Source organism: Amphiprion ocellaris, chromosome 15 (genome assembly GCF_022539595.1).
Source record: "Amphiprion ocellaris isolate individual 3 ecotype Okinawa chromosome 15, ASM2253959v1, whole genome shotgun sequence".
In the NCBI taxonomy this organism is placed as follows: Eukaryota; Metazoa; Chordata; class Actinopteri; family Pomacentridae; genus Amphiprion; species Amphiprion ocellaris.
The window spans coordinates 643,992-666,163 of NC_072780.1; the positions used below are offsets into that span (position 1 = coordinate 643,992).

The window sequence follows — 22,172 nt, forward strand, 5'->3', positions numbered from 1 at the left end:
CCCCCTCTACCGGGACACACATAACCACGCCCATTTCATATCGAGCCATGCCCCTCTCCCAGAATGTCAAGGTCGGATGAAGCTGCCAGTTAAAGATTTATTTATTTTCTAACTGTGCATGAACAGGCTGACATTATCCATTCATTTATCAGATGTTTGACTGATCATTTTTCTCCAAAAACACAAAATAAGCAGAATGACAAACAAAGGTTTATATATTAAAGTGCAAAGCTGTAGAGTTAAACTCGAAGCTTTAACTCCAAAAATATCCAAGTTTCTATGACAAGACTCTAAACAAACTGAAAATGTTTGATCTGTCTGTTACACAAAGTGTAAGATGGACACAGGACATGTTTTGCAAGCAACTAATTTTCTCCTTATTGTGCAGTTGTTGTTTCATTTTGATAATAGCTTCAGATTCTGTGTAAATGCAGCTTCTGTGTATGATGAGTTTGTTCAACAATGTTATGAAATCAGGATTTTAGTGGTGTAGAACAGCAGCTGGTTAACATGTAGTCTGAATGAGTTGTGTTTCAGTTATTATTCTTACCCTGATGCCCTCATCTGCTGGTTTATCTTCGACTCCTCTGGACACTACACCTACCTTCAAGCATGGAGGTAGCAGTATCATTATACTATCAATTTAAGTGACTCAAGTCTGAGACAGAAGATGACAAATTTAGTGGAACGGCACCAATTCTGGTGCCGTTCCACTAAATTTGTCATCTTTCTGACTTGGTTCTTCAGGTTCTTGATGGGTTTAAGTCAGGACTGTGGGGAGACCAGTCTAGAACCTTCATTCCAGCCAGATGGAACCATTTCTTTACCACGTCTGATATGTCTTTGGACTCATTGTCTTGTTGAAACATCCAACTGTGTCCAAGATCAACCTTCTGCTGATGGTTTTAGGTTTTCCTGAAGAACGTGGAGGTGATCCTCCTTCTTCATGATTCCATTTATTTTGTGTAAAGCTCCAGTTTCACAGAGCATGATACTGCCACCTCCATGCTTGGTGGTAGGTTTGGTGTTCTTGGGGTTAAAAAAAACAAACGAAGACCTGCCAAAGACAGTCTGAAACCAGTCCTCACAAAGTCTTAAACCACGACCAAAATCAAACCTAAACTACTGCACCATCACTTTGGAACAGGGTAAAGCTGGACCCATCAGACCACATGACCTTCTTCCATTGCTCCAGAGTCCAATCTTTATGCTACATAGCAAACTGAAGCCTTTTTTCTGATTAGCCTCAATGATCAGTGGTTTTCTTAGAGCTACAGCAGTTTAGTCCCAATCCTTTCAGTTCCCTTCATGTGGAAATGTTAAACTATTAAACATAGTCGTGAGTTCCTCTAAGATGATGGTTCTCCACTATCCTTCAGGTTTTAATAATGTGTTGGATGGTTCTTAACCTGATTTTAATAGTTTCATCTCCTTAGTTGTTTTCTTTGCTTGATTCAGGCCAATAATTTGACTCTTCTGAGACAGATTAACATCCTTTCCATGACCACAGGATATGTCTTCCAACAGGTTGTATAAGAAATGAGAAGCTCCTCACTGCATCAGCTAGAGTTAAAGAAGTTGTTTCATCACTGCAGTAATTATCCAATGGAAGGCTCTGACCTATTTGCTCAGTTAAATCCAGGTGGAGACTTTCTTTTGGCCAGTCAGTGTATGTCATTATGAGAGCTACAATGTCTCATACTGATATACTTTGGTTTCTGACAATGATTCATACTGTGATGTGTAGTAGTAGTTTTGTTACATTTTTTTGTGACATATAATTTAAGATTTTGTTGTTTTTTAAGTTAATGTGACACAACAAATTATTACTGAATTACTGAAACATTAAAGCAGCAAAACTGATTTCTCATATGTATGAAAGATGAAAAGGTTGTTAAATTTGGCTGAGACACAACTCGCGTTCTACTTGGCTTTTCTTTTGAACTTTGACAGATTCAGCTTCCTTGGATTTTACATGTGATACAGTGTTTTAAAAGTAAAATTAGACTTGTAAAGGTCGCGTTCTCACTACACACCCATCTCTGCACAGCTGCATTATTCTGACTGCAGCAAACACAACAAATACAGTCATCTATTTCAGTGCCACTGAATAAGAAATAAAGGCCAGTGTCAATAAAAACACTAATGTGCCTTCATTACACAGACATTTGAAAGAGTAAGAGGTCAGAACAGTGATGGAAAGCAGACGCCCCCCTCCCCGCCTCCTGTCCAGGCTCATGTTCACCGTATGACAGCGCTGGTCATGTGATGCTGTTCTGTCCACTGCTATGTGATACCCAGCACGCATGGACAGGGAAGGAAATGTCATGGAAGGTTCACCCAGGCTTCAAACTGCCACGGTCAGTTTAGTTTTCATCCCACTGCAGGTCAGTTTCAGATATTTAGCTAGAAATATAACGCTGAATGAGCTGAATGAGACTCGGAGGGGAACAGAGCACAATCAGCGACAGAATTCAGGAAATATGTTGCTGCAAAATTTGAATTAAAAAACGAAAAGTCTTACTTAAACCTCCTGTCGTCCTGCGGGTCAGATTGACCTGTTTTAAAATCTGAAAATGTGGATAAAAAATATATATATTTTCACAGTGAAAACTTCTACATTTTTAACATTTTTGGGAAATTTTTGAACATGTTTTGGTGCAAAAAAAGAAATGCAAAAAAAACCTATTTCTTTAAGAACATTTGGAAAAAAGTCTGAATATTCTTAAAGAAGATATTAGAACTTTTACTGATATATATGGAATCACTTTAGATATTTTTAGGATTTTTTGGAAGATTTGTATTCATTTTTTGAAAATATTTACATTTAAAAAAAATCATTTCTTACCAAATTAGTTTTGTTTTGTTTTTTTAAAATAAAGCTTTTAAGGGAAATTTTTAAGGAATTTTTGGAATTTTCTTCATGGAGATTTTGCAGGGTTTTTTAAAAATAAATTTGGGGAATATTTTGCTGAGTTTTTGGATTTTTTTCAGAGGGTGAATATTTAGCAAATAGTTGCACACTTTCAGGCAATATTTAAGGTTTTCTTGAGAAAACTCGTGAATATTTATTTTGCTTTTAATGATTTTTTTGGGGCTGCACAGTGGCGTAGTGGTTAGCACTTTCGCCTTGCAGCAAGAAGGTCCCTGGTTCGCGTCCCAGCTTTCCCGGGATCTTTCTGCATGGAGTTTGCATGTTCTCCCTGTGCATGCGTGGGTTTTCTCCAGGTACTCCGGCTTCCTCCCACAGTCCAAAAATATGCTGAGGTTAATTGATCATTCTAAATTGCCCGTAGGTGTGAATGTGAGAGTGATTGTTTGTCTCTGTATGTAGCCCTGTGACAGACTGGTGACCTGTCTAGGGTGTCCCCTGCCTTCACCTGAGTCAGCTGGGATAGACTCCAGCTCCCCCCGCGACCCTAGTGAGGATTAAGCGGTGTATAGATAATGGATGGATGGATGGATGGATGATTTTTTTGGTAAATAATGATCGATAAATATTTGTTTTTCTTTAACATTAACAACTAGATCTACTGATCGATTCCCTGAATAGATGCAAGTGAATTTAGTATTAAATCTTGAACATGTTACCAAAAGCCTTGCAGTATTTGTTCTGTTGTTTGGCTACAGCATTTAAGCGTTTTGCAGTTTTTCCCTCTTTTTTAAGGGTCAGTGATCCAAATTTGTCATTTACTAATTATTCAAGTCAGTTGGAAACAATTTTATCTGTCTTCACCAAATTTAATGCCATTCCTATTTATCTAATAGCTTAAACAGTTGAATACAAGTTTAATGCAATGAATATATTTCTAAAATTGCATCCAATTAGTGACAATTAACTAAAAAATAAATCTTGCCTGTGTAATATTATATAGATTTGTCTGTTTAATGAGCGACATCTTGTATAATATAAATTGTGTGATGCTCCAAAACACAGTTTCTACAATTATATATAAATGATTAGCAATTTATCTATTGCTAATATATACTATACATAATTTATTGTTTTTACACATGTAAACATACATCAATAAACATTTGAAATAAAAGTTTCATGGGAAACTAAGACTATAAAATGTATTTAATGATAGAAAATGATTGTATTTATATGTCATGGTAATTTCCAGTTAGTTTGTAGCATTTATTTTGATGTTTCAGCTGTTGAAACACGACTAGCGCGTCCATCTCCAGGGTAAGTCTTGCAGAGCGCCTGTCCAACTCTGTTCCTGTATAATCAGTCACACATCAGACCTCACATCCATCACACGCTGTCAGCACACTGGTCAAACACAATGGAGCAACATCTGTCCAGTCTGTTATTAATGATGTAGGATGAACCATTTATTAAGCCAAAAAAACCCAGTTCCAAAATACATTTTCACTATGCTGACATAGTTAAGTGTTTTCTAGGAAACAGGGTTAGTCGCGATGACACAAAGACAATCAATGCCCGTCATGAAATATGCAAAAAAAAAAAAGAGTGTTTCACAAATGAATCCCATGAAAATGCCAAAACTAGCAATAGAAAAGTTTCACCCACAGTTACTTTTGGCCTAAAGATCAGTGAAGCTGACAGAAGTTTTACACTGACGTGTGAAATAGCTGCTCTACCTGTCAATGTGCAAATAATTACACCTTGATGGTTCATCTTCTTCTCTGACTCTATGACAAAGCACAAAGAACAACAAACAAACTGCATCAGTACAGCTAGGAATATTTAAAAATGGTATCCAAGTCAAAATGCTGCAAGTACTCAACCAATCAGAGAAGTTTGGCACTGCAAGCCCCACCCCCAAAGTGCTTGTACTTTTTTGCTACCACCTTGAGCAGGAACTTTCTGCAGGGGGTAAAATAATTCCCCTTGGCACTCAATATAAAGCCTGGTCCCTTCAGTGTGAAAGCACTGAGGTCCTTCAAAGGTTCCTGGTGGGGAAAGTTCCTGCTGTGGACTAGAGCCTCATGAGTTTGTTCCTGTCTTAGTACTTCCTGACCTTGATCTCATGTCTGTGGATCTCAGCTCCAGAATCCAAGACATTATGTGGCACAAATGTTGACAGCAATGACCTCCTAATCAGCCTGTTTCAGCCTTTGTTTCCATTGGAGTGAAGGATCCAGAAGCTTTGACTATCATGTTAGTGCAGCCACAAAGAGTACTTAGTGGATATAAATCCAGTTCTATAAGCACGGAGGAGATAGAGAAGGGAGGTTTGTTATGTGAGCCTATACGGTGAATTTTACATTGTTGATGACAATGTGGCAACGTGAGGGATCATCATTTACCAGTCAACCCTCACCAATGGTGAAAGAAAGCTGAGCTGGTTCAGTATGATTTGGATGCCTCCTGGGCAACTTCCTTTAGAGGTTTTCCAGACAACTTCAACAAGGAGGAGACTATGGGGTAGACCTAAAATATGCTGGAGGGATTGTATATCTCATCTGGCCCGGGAACATCCCAGCATTCACCAGAAGGAACTGGAAAAACGTTGCTGGAGAGATGTCTGGAATGAGCTGCTTGTCCTGGATAAGCAGAAGAAAATGCATAAATGGATGGATGATGGCAACGTTGGAAGAATGCCAGTAGACGAGGACACCATATGAGCAGTAAAAAGCTGAACTGTTGGTACTGTGAATTTAACCAATCAGCACTAAGCCCCATATAGCAGGTTTTCAAGGGCCGCATTGAAGTACCTACCCTGGAGCAAGAACTTAATTTGTCCACAAAAACCGTCCTGAAAGAGATTCTACAGAGAGGGTTCTTAAAATGACCTACGACCCTCTTTATAAACAACTCACGACTATATAGTTTACAAAAAGAAGGCTCACTAAACTCCTGACACTATAGTTCACTGCATTATTTGGCCTTAAACAGCAGGTAATAGCATGTTTTGGTGCTGTACTGCAGCACACAGAAGTGACTCTAGTGAAGGTTTCCAGCAGCACGATGCTTTATGAGGGACTGAGTCACAACAAACTGCACTGTGAGTGTTCATGGTAATGAAGGAACACGTCAAACTGTGCAACAGTGTGGCTCCTGGATGAGTTTTTAAATAGTTTTTTGACAACAATGGAGTTCCGTGGCACAAAGGAATAAGATGTTCCAGGCTGTGTACACAAACAACACTTATCATTAGGAGCCATTTACTGTAGGTTTTGCTTGATTCATGAGTTTGTTGACAAGAATATATAAAATACAACCACCACAACATGTGCAGTTTGACCCTGTTTATACCTGGTGGTAAGATACAATCGGACAGTGCAAGGTGAAAATTTGCATTGAGATCAGATGTTAGCAGATGTAAATGGACTCCATCCTGAAGAAAAAACATCCATGCTGTTCTAAAAGCAGACACTGTCCAGATCACATGTTAAACCAGGCGTAAATGCAGCTTTTTACTCCTCACAATGCACCAGAACCTTCAAACCCTGAAGGCTGATGAACATAGAGTCCTGTAAGTCACTCAGTGGAGGGTGAAGTAAAGGTCAGGCTATAAATATGACGTCCAAACTGCTCCTGCTCGGAGCTCTCTTCATATAGTCTCAATATGTCAAAGGGTGTGACATTTGGTGAGACGACACGGTGAGCCGGGCATCGCCGGCTGGGGTCAGAGATACCCGGGAGGTTAATGCCGTCCGGGGCAGCGCGAGCGTCTGGAAAACAAGATGTGACTGAAGGTTGGTCTGAATACCTGAATAAAGGCTCGACAGCCCACAAAGGCAGTACGGAGATAAGATAAATGTGGTTTCTTTGTGTGTGTGAATGCATGTCGTGGTGTAACAGTGTACATACCGGCAGTTTATGTAAGATTGGGTGTGATAGATGCTTTGTCTCTGGTCAGGCGTGCTCTCCAGCTGCACTGATAATCCCCCTGATCCACCACAGCCATGCCTTATCAAAAAATAGGGGCACCTGGTTGCTATGACAACCCCAGTGGTTGGACAGCTGGTTAATAATTCAAGTCTCGCTTGCTCCTGTCTGATATTTGTCTTTCTGCTGCTCAGACTGTATAAGCATGGTCTAAAATTCACTCACTATTTCATGACTCCTCCAGAAGAAGCTCCGTTCTGACTTCAGGCTGTTCTTCTTTCTCTTCTTAAAGCTGCTTTCTGGTTTCATTTCCCCTCCACATAGACATGCTTTTAAATACATCTGAACATTCCTCTCATAGAAAGTGACCTGTTCGTAACATTCTGCATTATTCACTGAGAACTGGACGCATTTCTTGACTTGTCCATTCTAAAATCACCTCAAAATGCTCATATTTAGGATGAACTCTTACCTTCTTTAGATGGGAGCAGCAACACTTCACCATAACGGTGGTCTATTGATAGAAAATTATGAGATACAAGTCACTAAAATCCAACCATATTCACACAGATCACACAATAAAATGAATTTTGTTTACAAATAAACCAAACAATTTTCTATTATTTCAAAGGGTTTTGTGTTCATCTTGGTTTAAAAGACAAGAATAAATGAGTAAACTCCACCTGCTGAGGAGGAGCTCCACAAAAAGCACTGAATGGACATGTGGTGAAAATGTTTTCTGAATTGTTGACAATAAATATATAAAGTCAAGATGTTCAGTTCTCTGTCAAAGTGTTCAGAAGGTCAGGAGATAACCTTTACGCTCATCTGTGTCAAAGCTCAGGTTAACAGGTCAGCTGGTGTGTAAAAGGCAGCTCGCTAAGTTTAGTTCTGAGGTCAAATAAACTGGCTGACACCTGGCAGCTTGCTGGCACTCACACACACACACTCACACACACACACACACACACACACACACACACACACACACACACACACACACACACAGACACAGACACACACACACACACACAGACACACAGACACACAGACACACAGACACACAGACACACACACACACACACACACACACACACACACACACACACACACACACAGACACACAGACACACAGACACACACAGACACAGACACACACACACACACAGACACAGACACACACACACACACACACACACACACACACACACACACACACACACACACACACACACAGACACAGACACACACACACACACACACACACACACACACACACACACACACACACACACAGACACAGACACACACACACACACACACAGGTAAAAGGCTGCCGACAGGACACAAAGAAGCTGAAAGATTCTCTGAAAAAACACAAAGTAAACGTATGAAGCTGCCTTCATAGTGTACTGCTGCAGTATAAAACTATACAACTTCAATGTAAATATCACTGTGCTGCTCCGCCTTTCTCTTTAAAATACCCCACAGGTGTTCTATCGGATTCAAGTCAGGCAACAGCAACAAACTGGATTTTAGCCGTGTGCTCTGGATTCTTATCATGCTGGAATATTCCTCTTTTGCTAATCTTCTGCAGACTGGGAGACGTCGCTTCAGCCACTATTCTGGTAAACCCACAGACATTCAAGGAGGCATCTATAAATGTTGTCTCCTTGGCACTCCTGCAGCCCCCTATCACCACATTCTCCCAGCCCTGTGCTTCACTGTCAGGACTATGCATCCACTGTGGTAGTCAAACTGCTGGGCCACATCCGAGCTGAATAAATTCATAAATCGGTATTCATCAGGCTTCTTTTAATGCTCTTTAGTGAAGTTTCATCCTGTAGTTTTGTGCTCAAAGGCAAGCAGTTGTTTACACCATCTGAGCTGTCACAGAAACTCTTCCACTTTCCACTGATGACTTCATCTGCTCACCTGCTTTCCAGAACTCCATTGTGAAAGTAGTGCACTGACTGTGGAGTCATTTTAGGAGGAACTGCAGCCCTGATTAGTGGCACTATGACTCCTTCTATACTTCCTGATTACTGCTGCAGCTGTGTTTAAAGTATAAAGTAGCATTACACTGGACATCATCTGAAATCCTTGAAATTTAAATTACTACGGCATCGTAAAATTCTTTATCGGATTTTAATTACATGAAATTATACAGTAAAACCTAAATATAACAGCATTTTTGCATTAATCAACCATGCTTGTAGGTCACTTAACTGTTTTACACATAAAAATATTTGTCATTACACATAAAAAGACAAAAATACACACAACATCATGTCAAAATGTGTCTAGAAACTTTTTCAATTATTATTCTAATCATGGAGAACTATTGAATTTTTACTATATTGATATTTTCTAAAATTTTATGATATTTCTTTGGTTCTCCAGCAGCTAGACTATTACCAGTCTTACAGTGTAGAATAGAGATGAGTATCACTAAAATTTTAACGATACTACTACTTTTACCCATACTGCTTATCGATCTGGTTCTTTAATAGTGCTCTTATGAGTACTTTGGGATTGTTTGTGTGTGTTTGTTTTGTTCTTTAAGAGAAAAATCAAAACACATTTTGGGAGGATGGCCGCTGCAGCCCTGATTAGTGGTACTAAGACTCATTTTACACCTCTTTATACCATTGAAATTGAGATTTTTAGTTGCTAACTCCTACTGTATCCCTTTTCATCTCTGTGAAGTCTCACCATCAGCTTTTTCAGTTTCTTCTGGTAATTCTTTTCCATGTGGAGCCATGATGAAGACATGCAGAGATACAGCTGAGACTGTGAGAAAGTTCTGGAGTTCACATGAGCTGATAGGAAATCACAGGTGTATTCAGTTTAGTATCAGAGTTTCCTCTTTCAATCCTGTATTTTCTACATAAGTAAATGTTTTGGATTGTTGTACCGTTTAACTTAGAAATAATGCAATTACTGAGAGGTAGAATCATTTGACATTTCAGTGATTTTGCACAGGGGTGTACTCACTTCTGTTTCTCCAGGAAATGACTGAGTCGCCACAGGAGGCTCAAACTGTTTATGGGGGTGACCTTTTATAATTTCATTTAAGTTGATGACATTTATAGCATTTCCTTTTCATTAGAGAGTGAATGTGACGGTGGGTGTAAGAAAAGGAAAAAAGGAAGACGTGGCGAAAAGGTCAAGAGGCAGATCTGAGTCTAGATGACGGGAGTGGGTGATGAAACCTGCTGAGACACCACCACCACAAACACACTCCACGCCAGCGTCTCACATCTCGAATAAAGTGGGATTCTGAAGGGTTTATCCTTAAAGTGGGATAAGACACACAGCTGAGTGACACTACACTTAGATGCATGATTTGCTGCAATCATCCTGTGGATTTTAACTCAGAACTAGCAGCTCTGTAGCTCCTCAGCTGCTCAGGAAATGTTTTAGCTTTCAGGGTTTTTGGGAGAAACTCAAGCAGAACTAGTTGGTTATTATGAACACATAATACCAAAGAAGAAACATAATTATCATCAGATAAAGCACACGACACGGTGCGGGTTTTAATTGACCAGACGGATTAAAAAATTTCACATCTGAGTCACATGAATGAAATCTGAGGTGCTGTTTGACACTCTGGAGGCCCAAAACCAACAAAATATAATAATGGTGCGATAAGGTTATCAGATAAATCTAAATTACAACTGAGTACATGAAAATATAATCTTTTATCTGTAAGAAAAATACAGTTTTTACAAGCTTTTGGTTTCATTTTTGCTGAATGGGTAAAAAAGCAAAATGCCTTACATCAGGGGTGTCAAACATGCGGCTCGTGGGCCAAAAGCGACCTGCCAGAAGGTCCAATCCGGCCCGCAAGACGACTTTGTAAAGTGTAAAAAATACAGAGAGGACATTAAGGGCAATTTGTAAAACTAAAAATTTTAAATAATCTCTAGACCATGACAAGTTGTTTTGATCATAAAATAAAACATTAGATTGTTCTTTGTCATTTTGGGTCTCATTTTTGTAATATTTTGTCTTGTGTGTGTTCTTTTTTTGTCTGACTTTTATCGTTTGTCTCATGTTTATGTCGTTTTGTGTTTCCTTTTTGTCTCGCTTGTGTTTTTTGTCTCATTTTTGCTTTATTCATTGTTTTGTGTATCGTTTTTCATGTTTTGTTTCTCGCTTTTTAAAATTTTTTCGTCTCGTTCGTGTCCTGTTTTTGTTGCATTGCAAATTCTTTGTCAATTTTTTTGTCTCTTTTTTATTGTTTCGTGTCGTTTGTCTCGCTTTTGTCATTATACGTCTCATTTTTGTAATATTTTGTCTTTTTTAAAGTAAAATACTATATCGTTCAGTTCCAGATACCTGTGACTAAATGTTGTGTTCCTTTGTAGACACTCTGATCTGGAAGTTGTAATGTGGAAATGATAAATTGAGGCTGTACGTTGCTGAAACTGAATTTATCTTTCTTAACAAATTTCAGTTTGTTCATAATGTTTTGTAAAAAGATGGTTCCTTAAATGCGAATATTTTCAGAATGGTTTTTTTTGCACTAAAACAAAGGATAAATTAGGAGTTGTGATTATTTATAGGCTATTCTGCTGTGGTTTTACTCCTCTGGTCCATTGGAGATCAAATAGGGCTGAATGTGGAACCTGAACGAGAATGAGTTTGACACTCTTGCCTAACGTCATCAGTTATTTAAATTAAACTACCACTCTATTTTCCTAGAAATAACAAAATAAAACTGACTACATCGTGTCCTCTTCAGTATTTACATATTTATCAGACAAACTGACACCGCAAGAATGAAGCGAGATGATTTGATCTCCCAACCTTGAGGATAAAGAGCGAAAACGAGGGCAGGAGGAGGTTCAGGGAGGAGATCAATCGATGGACAGCCAGGCGAAGAGAAAGAAGACGGAGAGAGGAGAGGAAACCTGAAGTCTGCATTCAGGGTAGAAGCTACAAAATCTCACAAACAGCAGTGACAGTGCAATTAAAATAAATGAGCGGATCGTGCTCTTTACCTGCTATGTGGCGCCCTCTAGTGCAAACAAGAACAACCTGCTGAAGCCCATGGAGACCTCCTCCTTGACCTTTGGGAAAAAATAATAAGACAATATCACTTTGTGTCTGTTTATTTATGACGGTTCTTGTTTTTGGCTTGAACTCCTGTTGCATTCACTGTCTTTCTTTTCATGAGTAGAGTCACAGGTCAATACATAACTGAGGGACTTTTGAAGTCAGTTATTTGCCCCCTAGGGACAAATAAAGTTTCTGAATCTGAGTCAATGGGATATATCTTGCATGCATTTTTATGAAAAGTAAAAAAACTAATGTTGTTTATGTTCATTATGATCATGTCTTTACAAATTCCATCATTATTTATCATGAAAACAATCACAACCAAGTATTTGGTTATAGGCGGTCATGTTGATTTTAGGCCTAAAAACAGCTAAAATGTCAGCTATGTTACAAAAAGTCCCACATTTATATATTTATACTATTTTTATTTTTACATTTGGCTCATCTTTTTTGTGTTTTTACGACTGTGTGATTTTCTGGGTGTTTCTTGCTCCTGTCACATTTTTATTTCCTGTGGGCTTATATTTTTTCACTGCAACATAAAGTCTCCCAGTAGAGAGAATCAATGTCTTCTGTTTAGTGTGACACATCCGTCTAATAGCAGAAATCATTGCACCTATCAGAATTTAATTCATTCATTTTGGCAAATCTTTAAATCAGCCATGTTAAATATAAGTGAGTTTTGATCATTTCTCTCCGTTTCAAGGCTTCTATTTGATTATTTATCTCATGGAACAGCGAATCACAAATGATTAGTTCAAGGACTGTCAGAAAGTCTGATGATTCTTTCTGTTTTTGCAGTTTGTGGCTGATAAACTGTGCCATTTTACAGATTTTTAAACGATAACATGCTTTTCAAACCCACTGCCAGGTTTTGCGATTCAGAGGGTTGAATTATTGTTTTATTTATTTGTTTATTTTTTGTTATTTGTTAGTGGAAGCAAACAGGATAAAAAGAATTAATAATAGAATTAAACCCCAGAACAAAACCAGACACATGACCAAAGTGTTGGAGTTCAGGTAAATCAGGGGAGTCAAACATGCGGCCTGCGGACCAAAACCGGTCCTCCAGAGGGTCCAATCCGGCCCATGGGACCACTTTGTAAAGTATAAAAATGGTGGACTGTATTCACCAGCTGCAGTCCTAACTGTGTTTGCCTTCTGTTTGCAGGTCATCACAGAGGCTTTGTAACGCTTGCTTTCTTAAAAAAAACAACACAATGGAAGCAGCAAGAGTGAACCAAGAAGGTACATTTGGTTGCATGAAAAGCAAAACTATGCTGGGAAACACCACAAAGAGAACAGAAGATTTGGTCCATCAATAACAGCAATTCCAGTCATGTCAGCCACTGCTAATATAAAAATATTGGAATAGAACCTTAAAGGAAAAAATCCATCTTTCATTCCACTGTGATACAATCTCCTGAGGTAACTTTAGATAAACTGCTCAGCTGTTTACTTCAGGACAAAAGACTCAAACATGAATTTTCAGAGGCCTCTTTGCTGTTACTTGGTACCGATGACGTTTGAATCTCATTTTCAGAAGGACTCTAAAGGCCAAACAAACACGCTTTGCGCAAACACGAAGGGAAAATAATGAAATAACGGCTGCATTTGTGATTATCTCATCAAACAGAGTCCTGTGTGGCGGCCACCTCGCAGACTGCCATTTTAACCCACCTTTCCCCCCGCAGGATTGGACCATCCGTCTTCATGGAGCTGCAGCCTCCGCCTCGGCCAGACCGGCTGAATCTAAGAGCTCTGCTGGCAGACGGGAAGCGTGTTGTCCTTGTCTTGTCCTCTGTTACAGGAAAGGGGCCTCTAATCAGCTCTGCAGAGAGGATGCTGGGATACCTGGCAGGAAACCAGGTGAGGAGAGGTAAATGAGATGGAAGGATGTTGCTGAGGAGGGCTGGGGGTGGGCTGTGTGGGATTTTTCATTCATAATTCATTCAGCCAGTTGTTTCTTAGCACACACTGAAAAAAGGCCGCATTTGAATCAGCGTGACATTTCCAAAATTACAGAATGGCATTTAAAGAATTGTTTAGTCAGATAAACAAGAACATAATTGTCTTTTAAGTAATCTTAAAACTGAAAAATCCTTCCTGGACAATTAGGGAAGATTGAACTTCTAAACTAATGTCAGCTCCCCCTCTTCCTTTCCTCGTTCATTAATCTGTCTCTTCACTGACTCATCAATCAGTTTGTTCCTTAATTCTGTCCGACTACTCTTAAGTAGACGACACTTTTTGAGCTTATTTTAGGACACATCAATTTAATTCTGTCTTGTACTCATGAATGATTTCAAAAGAGTAAAAAATAGACAGAAAAGCTTCTTACTGTGATGCCAAAGACAGTTTGTGTACACCAGGGCCAGTGAAATTTAGGATTCCAATTGAATGTGCATTATTTATAATAACTGTACACAATAAGTCAGGAGAGTCAAACTCATCTTAGTTCAGGTTCTACATTCAGCCTAATTTGATCTCCATTGGACCGGATCAGTAAAATCACAGCATATGAACCTATAAATAGCCACAATTCCACATTTTTCCTTTGTTTTAGTGCAAAAAAAGTACATTCTAAAAATGGTTACATTTAAGAAATTATCTTTTTACAAAACATCATGAACAACCTGAAATTTCTTAAGAAAAATAAGTTCAATTTCAAGAATATGATCCCTCAGTTTATCATTTCCACATTACAACTTCCAGATCACAGAGTGTCTACAAAGGAACACAACATTTAGTCACAGCTATCTGGAACTGAATGATGTAGTGTTTTACTTTATGATTAAAATGATAAAAGTCAGACAAAAAAAAGACAAAAAACTACAAAAACAAGACAAAATATGACAAAAATGAGACGCAAAATGACAAAAGAACAATCTAGTATTTCACTTTCTGATCCAAACAACTTGTCATGGTCTAGAAATTATTTTAAATTTCTAGTTTTACTCATTTACAATCTGCAGTTAATGTCTTCTCTAGAATTTTTACACTTTGAGGACCGGATTGGACCCTCTGGAGGACCGCTTTTGACCCGTGGGCCGCATGTTGGACACCCCTGCAACAAGTGGACACCTCTGTGTCTGCAGGGCTTTTATGAGAGCTTGTATCTCGCATGTTTGTTTGTGTTTTTTTTGTTCTTAAGCCCATTTGGTTTCATGCAATATAATGTCGCCTCTAGAATGCAATAAAAACTGCTGGAGTTTTTTCCAAAACAAATCAACTTTTGTATTTTGGGAAATCTGTTGAAATCTTTTGGCAAAATAACAATCATTTAGTATTGAGTTTTTCTTAAGCTTTGCTATATTTGCACATCTGAGCAGATGCAGTCGGTTTCAGTTTTATTACTTGGCCCATGCATGTTCACATTCATGTTTACGATTGCAGTAGTGACTAATCTTTATTAACTTCTTGAATAATAGTAATGATACCTACAAAAACTTTAAATATTCCTGTTTAAAGAACAGAAGGTTTTAAAAGTTAAACTGAAGACAGAAATAACCTAAACTACAAGGTCTCTGCAGTAGAAAGTCTAAAAATATCTTCATTCATTAATTTAAAGAGCAATTTGGGGTTATTAGTATCTGGTGTATTTCTCATTAATGTTGCTGTGGCTAACTTTGTGTCCTTTACCTACTGATTTGACTAGCGCAACCTTCTCACAGTTTTCCCCACAAAAAAAGAATTTTTACAGCACGTTAGGTTGCTTACATTTTAGAGGCTCTTTGATTTTCTAGAAACTTAATAGTTGATGCAATGACAGATCAACCCAAGAGTTTCCTTCCGAGTCTAACTTGAAAAATGACATTCATTTGCAATATTTTGGTGCCAGACTTTCATCAAGTGTCTTGAACAGGAAGTGGCTGTAAATCTGCAGCAAATCAACATTCCCCAAAATACTGACGGAAGGCATCGATTACAAAACATAATTCCACCAAATGACAACTTCTAGTAACATACAGAATGCTAAGAATCATAAATATATCCCGAAATTATCTACAATAAATGTGATACCAGTGTTTTAAGTATGTAAATGAACCTGCGATTGCAATGAAAAAAAATCCACAAAGTCCACACATTAAGCAGATAACATTTAACTCTCCTGTTGTCCTCATTTACGGGCACCAAAAAATATTGCTTCCTTGGATAAAAAAACAAAAAAATTCAACTAAAAAATTCCCCAAATTTCTGACAATTTGCAAAACCTTCAGGAAGAAAATTCCAATAATTCCTTAAAAGTTTACCTTAAAAGTTTTATTTAAAAAAAAAAAAATGACCCAAATTTGGCAAGAAAATTCTTGTAAAAATTTTCAGAAGATGAGCAAAAATCTTCAAAAAAAAATCCTAAAAATATCTAAAGTGATTCCATATATATCAGTAAAACTTCTAGTATTTTCTTTAAGAACATTCACATAAAAATCAACCAAAATCCAGCGAAATTCGCTGGATTTTGTTTGATTTTTTTGTGAATGCTCATCGAAACATTTTTAACATTTCTTTTTTTCCACCAAAAAATGTTCAAAAATTTCTCAAACATGTTGAAAATGTGGACTCAGAAGTTTCACTGTGAAAATATATTTTTTTTCCACATTTTCAAACTTTAAAACGGGTCAATTTGGACCTGCAGGACGACACGAGGGTTAAAGAGCACAGAGGGAGAGTGAACATCTGATAAATAACATCCAAATTAACTTTACTCAAGACTCTCCCCACTCCAATATATAAATACAGGCATCACATCTGAGCCTCCAGAATCCATGCAGCATTAATGCATGTGTATATGAATGAACACAATCAACAGACCGGGTGGTAAATGAACTGTGTCATACGTGTCTATATTCCCACGTATGTAAATAAAAGGTAGCGTCTGTGAAGAACAATCCAGTCATGTGACACAGACACCTTCTGTTAAACGGAAACTACGGCAGTGGCAGCTGTGCACAGCGCAATATGAAAATGAATCATTGTTTCATCCCCCACGCAGGTTAAATAATATCCCATCAACGGTGTGATCAGCTGTGCATCGAAGCATGTGATCTATATGATGTATGCCCCTGCTGGCTCACACGTGTTGGCAAGCAGAAAACTAAAACCAAGCATCAGCGAGCGTAAAAGCACAACACACTTATCACACAGCTGGTTTTACCATGACATCTCCTCACTGTGTTTGTGTGAGATCGAACAAGCTTTGTTAACACCTAGAGGTGAGGACAACGATGAAATACTGAAAAAGCGGAACTGGATTTACACTCTTCAAACATTGTGTTCACTGAACGATGAGCTGCTTCTTAGATTGTACCTCTGGCCTCTTACATTGAATATTTACCTGGATGTATATACAACTGGTCGAGGCTCATTACACATCAAAGCACCAATATTTGTCAGGTTTCATTTTTCTGTGCATATCTATGCATATACCCAAAAAGACAAAAACAAAACACAAACTGACATAAACGAGGCACAAAACGACAAAAATGAGACAACAAAAACGAGACGCAAAACGACAAAAAGGAGACACAAACGAGACACAAAGCAACAAAAACAAGGCACAAAATGAGACACAAATAAATGTGTCTTTTTTGAAACTTTTGTAAATGTTCATCCCTCTCCTATGTTCCTTTGTGTTGGGTTACCTCATGAACCGGCATGAGGACATCTGCAGATCATGTCAGTTTGATGCTCAGCCATATTTACTGGAGTCCACAGATGAAGAGTCAAATCAAGTAGAAAATGACACTCTGAGGATTGAACTCATCGCCTCTACAGCTGGTCTGAGGATGTTTGGAAAGAAATGAAAGCTGTGAGGACTTTTCCCACACATGGGATGTTCGCTTGGTATATATTCTTAGTGTGTGTAAGTTCCTGTTGTTTTTAGATCAGTGCTAAACCTTTGTTCTTACTGTTTGTCATCCTGTAGCTGCAGTACAACTGCTCACACAACAGCTGTACTTTAAAACACACAAAAGTCTTCCAACACCTAAAAACTGCCACCTGTTCAGTGATGTACCCTGTCACTGTTACGGCTCATCCTCTGCTTGAATAATATAGTTTAGCTTGTGGTGATTATTTATGTATTGGGGCACAATATAAACCAAAATATAACTACATGTTGAAACAGACACGACTACAAAATTTGCTGCAAATGCAGGACTCACTGCACTTTGGTTTTGTGCACCAAACAAACTCTGTAACTGATCTGAAGTGAACCTGGCACTCATCTTGGCTGCATTTAATTAAAAATCAGAAGTAAAATCAATGAATGAATCACACATAAAAGAACTCACAGTGAAGATGAATCAAGTCTGATCGGTGGATTTCCAAAAGACTTTCACGTCTTCAGATCCGTTGAAGAAGGAATAACTGGAATGAAGAGAAGAGAAAGACTGTAATCAACAAATAAAACTGCTTCATGTAGACAGCTGTGATTAAGAATTACCATCACAAGTCAGTGTCTAACAAACCAGTATCATATAAACAGAAGACGGTTGCAGCTCCTCAGTGGTACCATGATGAGCCTCTGATCAGACTGGCATGAACACATTTCACTTCACCATACTCTCTCTTGTCCAAACATTTTTTTTCCATTCCTGTTGCTCCAAACAGTCAAGGACCTCTGCTGCAGATCAGCTGATCCCTTCTGAAAAGTTGCCACACAAACATTTCTTTGTATTTTCCTGATTTTCACGTCGCTTGACAGTTCCTGCCACATCTTTTCCTTTCTGTTGCTTCTGCAGCTCCTAGTGAGGAGGAGCAGAGCTGATAAAGTTTCGTCTGCAGCTTTAATTTCAGAGTCACAGCGTCAGTCAGAACAGCAGGCGACCTCTCAGCATCACACCACTCTGCTGCTAGCACTGCTGCACAGAAACCAGAGGAGAAAGGAGCAATCTGTGGGACTACAGCCACGCTTTCACATCTGCTGCCATGCTGGAAGTACAACATGTTTAGAACCAGCACATTTACTGCCTTTAAAATGATTTTATCACATAAACTACAGCTGTAAGACTGAAGAAACTGTAGATATGAGCTGAAGGTGATGGATGGATCAGCAGCGGTCAGTGAACGGCTAGCATTGGATGCATTTGTAATTTAAATAAGAAAAAAATGTTTCAGGTGTCAACAACTGATAAACTGATCAATCATGGTTGGTTTTAGTTTTTTGGGAAAATATTGTGCAAATTTTAATAAAACAAAACAATAAAAAACAAACATATGAGTTCCGTGTTTGGATCCCAAACAAATAAGGAAAACAAAATTGTCAAAAAACAAAAAAATGCACCATGATTGATCTTTTTTTTCCCGATGGTGACACCTGAAGCATCTTTTTTGTTTAGAATTTCACATGAATTATGGATTATCTGACGATAAACACGATCCTCAAGTCTCCCGTTTCACACTGAAAGCAGAGAAATGAGCCACACCAGCATTAATTAATTTAGTAATTAACATAAACACAAAATCTATTTTACCAGAAACACCTTAAAAAGGCGAGGGGAAATGTGGAAGCTGTTTTTTCAAGTATCAGGTGAGATGGATAATCTCACACTGAAAGGTGAATTCTTCCAGAGTTCAGAGTCAAAGACAGAAAAATTTCTGTCTCCCTGCAGCCACCAAGCCGTGCTTAATGGAGATCCATAATAACATTTCTGTGTTTTACACTTAGAAATATTTAGCACAAAGAAATATTTTACATTATTTTTTGCACTAGCTGCCCAGATACAGGCCACTGTGCAACAAAATCTCTATGACGACGGTGAAGGAAAAACGACTCGTTGAAACTAGAATTATCCTTTAAAACAAACTCCCAGAACATTCTGTAGTAGTCTGAGAGACTTTAAATTAATTGAACAGAGATTAAATAAATCAGGAGTAAAAAAAAAAAGAAGTTGTTTTTACAGTAAAATTCTGGCAGCTGTGGTCGCCAGAATTTAATCACAAAATTACAGTAAAACATTTTCTACATTTACGGCAAAGAAATGCATTGATATTGTTGATTTTAGGGTTAAAAACGTGCTTCATTCCATATTTTACTGTAAGAAAAAGTTTTACGCTTTAAAAACTTGAAAATTTACATGAAAATACCATATAAAATAAAGTTTGTGTAATTTATTATAAATATCAGCATTTTTCCAGTGTATTTACCATTAAATGTGTGTATTTTTAGGAAAATTTGTGGTTATACCTATTATGACATTAAAGCGTATGTCCATTAAAGCAAAAGTACATGAGTTTGATTGGGAACAAACTGTATTTTTTTTTTATACATGTACTAAATGCAAAGAAATAGCCATGTTACTATAAATAATGCAGCATGTTCCCACTGTCAGTACAACAATATGTACATTTAACTGGGAAAAACTGTATTCTTTTGCAAAAATTACTGTATTGTTCTACACATTATGGCATTTTTCCATTAAAAACTGTGCAGGAGTCAGGAAATGTATTTTTTCAAGAGAAAAAAAACCCTAAAAAAACCCCACATTTTTCTCCTGATTAACTTGGTTATCGTGATTCAGTGTTATACAAACTACATCAAACTGTTGCAGAGTTTACAGATTTTTACCGTCATGGTTTGACAGTTATTCACTGTAAAATTACGAACATTTTTTCCAGTGTATCTGCACGAGAATGGCACTGACTCCATTCCAAGCAAGATGTAAATGACTGGCAGGGCAGTCACATGGCCATTTCTCTCATTAAGAAAAGAAAGAAAGACGAAGAAAAGAATAATTAAAGAGAAAAGGTGGTGTTCAAAGCTCTGTTTGCATTTATTGTTTGCTAAAGATGTTGTCTTTTTATACTTGAAGTGTAGGAATTCATTTTTTAGGTTGGGACTGCTTTAATTTAAGAAAAAAGAAGAGAAAAATGTTTAGTCCAATGCTCTGTAGGCACTTGTTTTTCCCTAAAAGAGCCACCTATTTATTGTTTTCTGAAGATGCTGACTTATTTACTTGAAGTGTAGGCCTTCAATTCTTTAGGATGGGAAAAAAGGGTTATTTGGCTCTGTTTGCATTTTTAAAATTTGTTTCATTCTGAGGTTTTTGTTTTCTTTAATCTGAAATAAAGGCCTTACATTTATTTGCCTGGGACTACTGATATATATGTTGAAACCATGAAAATGTGGACATAAGGGAAGGCTGTCACACACAAACTAGACTTCAGTTTGGACCTTTTACTTGGAGGAAATTTTAATAAGTAGACTTCAGTGACTTTTAATTGAACATCCCTGATGTTATAAGCTAAATTTATATTGAAATATTGACACTGGAGCAGCATCTTGAACCTACATCTCCACAGTCGATTCAGGAATATAATCATTTCTCAGCATATCTGAAAGATAAATATGTCTGATCTTTGAAATAATTCACAGCTGGAAAAGGCAGGTTCTATACAGTGGATGCAAAAAGGCTTCAATTTTCATTCTTACCTGCAAATGAACTTTGAAAGGTAGAGCTGGTGGTACAAACAGGGTCCGCCATGGCGACGGCCTCACAGTCTCCACAAACGATGCTGACAGGTCAATTTCACACACGCCTGTACAGATGGAAGTTAAAAATACTGCAGTGTGACCCAGGTTATGTCACATTCAAAGTTTTAAAGCTTTTGGGCGACAAACACAAACTGTACATGCCCAGAGACGACTCCTCCAGTAGATTAAAGCTTTATACGACAGACGGAGAAACAGTCCAAGTGGAGAACAGAGGATCTGACTTTCCTGTCATCAGCAGGATGCTCTCAGAGTTTCACAGCTCTGCTTCTCTGCTCCGGTGAACTCGTTGTGTTGTGGTTTCAGAGGCCTGACGAGCAGCACAAATGCAGCTTCAGAGGTCTTTTCACTGCAGCGGGGAGCTGAGCAGCAGGACAACACTGTGAGTAGAAAACAAAGAGCATCGATTCTGCAGGACTCAAGTGTGGGATCAATCGTTTTTGCGTTTACTGTGAGCTCTGTGAAGCCTATAAGCCGTTGCTGGACTGTGGATGTTTGTGTGTCTGTGCCATCGTCATTATTCACGTCACACTGCTGGAGTATGTGGTGGTGGGAAGAGTGTTGATGCCTTGTGTGTTTGTGTGAAGCTGAACTGAAGCCTCTTAACAGGAGAAGTTCACTGTATACGATCACACGGTTTGTTTTGATGCGATGAAGGATGATGTTGTTTGTGGCCAGTTACCTGTTCAGCACCAAACAGCCGGTTGGAGACAAGCAGTGGAGCATTTAGCAGCTAGACGGGCAGATATTTCTGTGAGAAGGTGGTGGAGACCAAATACGGAGCTAAAAGTGAGTGAATATCGGACT

At 38.2% G+C, this 22,172-nt stretch overlaps 1 long non-coding RNA gene across 4 annotated transcripts in view; it reads right to left on the bottom strand.

Annotated features, from left to right (window-relative positions):
* Positions 1 to 3,919: 3,919 nt before the first annotated feature.
* The window catches only part of LOC129350674 (uncharacterized), a 77,185-nt gene continuing 58,932 nt past the window's right edge, over positions 3,920 to 22,172 (bottom strand). The window contains exons 6-13 of one of the 4 annotated variants that reach the window (XR_008604149.1): positions 21,506 to 21,745; positions 21,306 to 21,412; positions 18,166 to 18,241; positions 13,553 to 13,726; positions 11,815 to 11,883; positions 7,031 to 7,319; positions 6,788 to 6,914; positions 3,920 to 6,648 (exon numbers count right to left, since the gene is read on the bottom strand). This is a non-coding gene — a long non-coding RNA (uncharacterized LOC129350674). Of the gene's footprint in view, positions 6,649 to 6,787; positions 6,915 to 7,030; positions 7,320 to 11,814; positions 11,884 to 13,552; positions 13,727 to 17,514; positions 17,653 to 18,165; positions 18,242 to 21,305; positions 21,746 to 22,047; positions 22,117 to 22,172 lie in introns of all 4 variants that reach the window. The other 3 variants (XR_008604151.1, XR_008604150.1, XR_008604148.1) reach the window with 3 other exon arrangements.